The sequence below is a fragment of the Lycium ferocissimum genome, chromosome 5 (genome assembly GCF_029784015.1).
Source record: "Lycium ferocissimum isolate CSIRO_LF1 chromosome 5, AGI_CSIRO_Lferr_CH_V1, whole genome shotgun sequence".
In the NCBI taxonomy this organism is placed as follows: Eukaryota; Viridiplantae; Streptophyta; class Magnoliopsida; order Solanales; family Solanaceae; genus Lycium; species Lycium ferocissimum.
Genome location: NC_081346.1, coordinates 56,415,272 through 56,420,002, shown reverse-complemented (window position 1 = coordinate 56,420,002; position 4,731 = coordinate 56,415,272).

Here is a 4,731-nt window from a genome sequence, read left to right as displayed (position 1 = left end):
CGAAATCGGCCATGCAACAACGATGCTGGAATAGATCATCAGTCATCGGCCTTCTCACAATCACTCAAGTAAAAGAGTCGCTCAATCAATGATACCGGATAATTACCGGCTATCGACCACGCATCATGAATATGAGGGAATGTATGTAATGCTCATATCAACGATTTCGGAATTGAACCTCGGACATCGGCCTTCTCATAATCACTCAAGTAAAAGAGTTTATCAGGCATCAGTTTTATACAATCAACGATTCCGGAATGGATCTTAGGACATCGGCCTTTTACAATCACTCAAATAAGGAGTTTATCAAATATCAGTTCGCTCATCAACGATACCGGATCATCACCGGGTATCGGCCATATCTCGTGAATGTGTGAGAATGCGTGTAATTCGTACATCAAGTATCAACAATCAAGTTCAATATCACTAGTACCACGAAGGGATATGCCAACAATGTGTCATATCACAATACCAACAATGGTATGCCAACAATATATCGATATCACTAGTACCAACAACAGGTACGTCAACAAGGTATCATATGCAACTACCAACAATGGTATACCAATCATATCTCAGTCATGACCGTAACACAGATTCTGATATCTACCACTACTCGTGGCGACAAACCATCAAAATGGAACAATAAACACATATAACGGGGTGGCTAGTCCCAACACACAACAGGCCCAACCTAAGGGAATATCTAGACCAACTTCATACTCGAAGGTTCGCATACTGTCTCCGACATTATATCCTAAATATGTGATTCGCTATGCATAGTCTCACTAGAGGTAAGCCATAACCTACTTGGACTGCCGAACCGCAACACCAACAAGTCACTCTATCGCCTTGCCCTTCCTCTGAAGCTCAGAACCAAAGCAGTATAAGCATAATCGAATTTTAAATTAGAAATCATGGAGAATGATACTAATATTGCTATGATATCAATTAGGTCCATTTTAACCCTAAAAATTGGGAAAACGGGCCCACAAGGGCGAAATGGGAAATTTGCGGGCAAAATATCAAATTAAGTACTAGGGAATCATGACCCAACCATTAATTGTTGAATTAGCTCAAGAACTTGTCTAATTTCTGATCCAAGTTAAAACTCCCAAATTGTGTATGAACGCTAATTCTCCAAATCCGAAATTCAATATTAAAAGTGGAAGATATGGGCTTACTAAGCTTAGATTCATCACATTTTTATCATTAACATCATCAATTTATCAAGTATAATCTTAAGGAAAAGTCTCCCAAAACCTTCATTCAAATTCCATTTCTAAGGGATTGAAAAGGGAAGGGGAAAACCTAAGATGATTGTGATTAAAGAGGAGTAAAGGATTAGACAAAATTTTACCTCCAAGAATTCCTTCAATTTGTCTCCAAGAACAGCTTTCCCAATTTCCAATATCGAGATATGAAATAATGAGGATCTAAGACTCATTTAATGGATTTAACTGCTCGTCACCCGCTACAGCGGTACCGTGACTACCCCAGCGGCGCTGCCCTAGCGGCCACCTGACCGCATCAGTGGTCAAGCCTAAATGGCTAGGACCGCTGCAGTGGTAGGGCTACCGCCTCAGCGGTGCCGCCAAAGAAGACACCAGAACTTGGCCCAATTTTTCTTTCCGATCCGATTTTTTGACTAACTTCCGAGGCCATCTGCTCACATACTAGATACCTAGTCCTATATAAAAACACGCTAAGAACACGCCTGTGGCCTCAGAATTCCCAACGGAGGTCTCGTTGACCGAGTCAACCACCGATGTCTTAATTTTCAATTCCCATCCAAGTCCCGAAATGCGTCCGAATGCATTGGGAATCGAACCAAATATAAATACAGGTTTTAAATGACCATCCGAACCTCTCAGAATTGACAGAATTTTGAAGAAGGTCCGTTTACCCAAAAGTCAACCTCGGGTCAACCCTTTTTCACTTCAAGTCTATATTTTTTTCAAAGTTGCCCGAATCCAGTCTAGACACCTCGAGAAGCGTGTCAACAATCTCCTCGGGTCAAAAGTGAGCCAATCAATGCTCGAGAATGGGCGAAAATGTCAAAAGAACTATAACGAACAAACGGGTCGTTACACGCTCCTCCACAACCTAACCTTTGATATCCTTTCTGGATGATTTCTTCCTTGGTCATAAGTCAAGAGAGAGTGGGGTTCCCACAGTTGGCTAATTCTCCCTTGGTCGATCCATTGGCTAAGCTTCATTTCCAATGCTCCGCACTCATTGGCTGTATGACCTTTCTGACTTCGATGGTAGAGACACTTTCTGTAACCCACAAAAAGAGCACATGGTGGCTACAAATTTGGGCTTTGTGCGTACACTCCAACGCTTCCCAAAGTCTCCAAGATTTCTTGTTTAGACAACTCTATTGGCGTACCCCGATTGTACGATCTTGTGCCTTTAAGAACAATTGTGCACGAAACAGGAGGCTCCTCGAGCTGAGATTCGTGCATGTCTCCATAGACTTTCAAATTGGGGATAAGTAGTTCGTCGTCTCCATATGGTATGGGGTCAAGCCCTTCTTGTTGACTGAGTGGGACATAACTCCCAAGTGGTGCTGCAGGTGTCTTTCCCTGTTTTACCCGATTGGCCGGGTGTTGCTTTGTTAGTTCTTCAACATAAGCCAGGAGAGTTTCTGCTTCTTTCATTTCTTCATTGGCTGCCTTAGTGGTTTATACAGCCTCTTTCCTTTTAGCCGTGGCTAGGGCCATTCTGTCGTCCCATTGTCAGTTTTTCTCACTTGTTGCTTCCGCGCTCTCGTCGTCACTGACTAGGTTGACGTAAGGTGAAGTTGCACTCATACTGTCTGGAGTCTCCATTTCCTATTTAGCAAATCAACCTTTTAAAAGTAGAGCTAAATTTGTTTTGGTGGTTATTTTCTTTTGTTTTCCTTTTGGGTAGTGACCGGACCCGTCGGGTGTATTAGCCTTTAGATTCTGCGAGTTCGGACGAGCCGGCTCTGTTTGCCCCAAAATTTCACCGGTCCGTACCAAACGGGCTGGGGACCTATGCGGATGGCTTACACGGGCAGGGCGCGGCTTATTTTTTCATTTATTTAGTCCAAACATCGAGGACCCTCATTTGGAGACCCGTCGTGTGTATTAGCCTTTGGATTCTGCGAGTTCGGACGAGCCGGCTCTGTTTGCCCTAAAATTTCACCGGTCCGTACCAAACGGGCTGGGGACCAATCAAGCGTTTCAACAATATATATGATTTTCACACAAAGCAGTTATATCAAATAAGCATTTAAACAACGTATAATTCGCTTTCCTATACCTTGTTGCTCCGAGGCTACTAGCGTATGAAGCAAAATTGTGTCATTTGTAAAACAAATGTATTGTTCCCAAAGATGAAATCCCAGTGCTTTTCATTAATGATATTTTCCCAAGTGGGATTACAAGGCTTTTTAAAGTAAGTGCAATAATTAGAAAAAGTCCACTCTAGGACAAAAATCTGCTCTCTATCATCTCGCACCTTCTTGGCCCTTCGAAGGGCGGTCTGAATGGCTACATAGGCTGGCATCAACGCTGTTTCAATCCATTGACCCCTCTAATAATCAATCAATAACATCCACGTTACTATGGATCCCTTAACAAAAGTGTCCAGCCATTCTAAACTATTCAATGAGGCATCTGCCTCATCTGTCAAACTCTTAATTATCTCTTGATCGTATTATATCTTTGCTCGATGATCCATTTCTCTTCCCTCTATTCGTTGTTTCATTCTTCTAACTTGAATTGCATTTGCGGCCTCCCTATCCATGGGAAATTTGTATAGATACGGCCCTGGAGTAGCCGTACCAGCTAGTTCGGCCTGAAGCCACTCGTAGTAGTTTTCATCGTGACTTGGATTGTTTGGATCTTCATCCAACTTATCCTCCTTTATCACATTCTTCCAATCTTTCTGTGCATCTTTTATACCCTCAATGCGACCTTCTTCATAATCTCGTACAAACTCTCACATATTACCCACATTCGGAATAACCTGTCTCATGCCAAACTGTCTAAGTACTCTCAATGGTGCGAAGGGTCTGATTCCCCTAACCCTCATAAGAGGTAGATATGGACGCCTACGGCTTTTAAAAAAAACAGTCCTTGAATGAAAATCAGGCACCCTCCACTAGATATGTTCTTCTCTCAGTATGAAAAAGATGTGAGCTTATCCTCTTTTATCTTGAACCCCACAAGGCATAGCAGCGACTCCCAAATCATCCTCTCTCAGGGCTGGATCTCGGGGGGTAGATAAACCGCTCTTATCTAAATGCTTAAGTATCCACCAATGCACTAAGAGGTTGCAACCCTGGAAATAATAATAATGGTTACGACACTCTCCCAAAGCTCGGTATATATCTGATAGGATAATGGGGATGATGTCAAAATATTTGGGAAGCCCATTTATTGTAACTCCCCTAAGAACAACATGGGCAACAAAGACAACTCGGGAATTAATAGCTAGGGAGGCATTTAGTGGAAATACCATGGTTCCCAGTAGATAGGTGATAAAGGCTAGTGTTTGGTTGGCTTCCCAGGATTGGAGTGAAGAAAACTCAAGGATGTGGTTCTCGTACCCCTGTTTGGATGAATACCTCTCATATAACTCTCTAAAGGCTATAGTGGGTCCCTGTGCCCAATCGGCTTTGTTGACAGCGAACATGTCTTTGATTTTTTTTGGGGTAGGTTTGTGAGGGATAAGGATATTCTGAGCTAATTTCTTTTT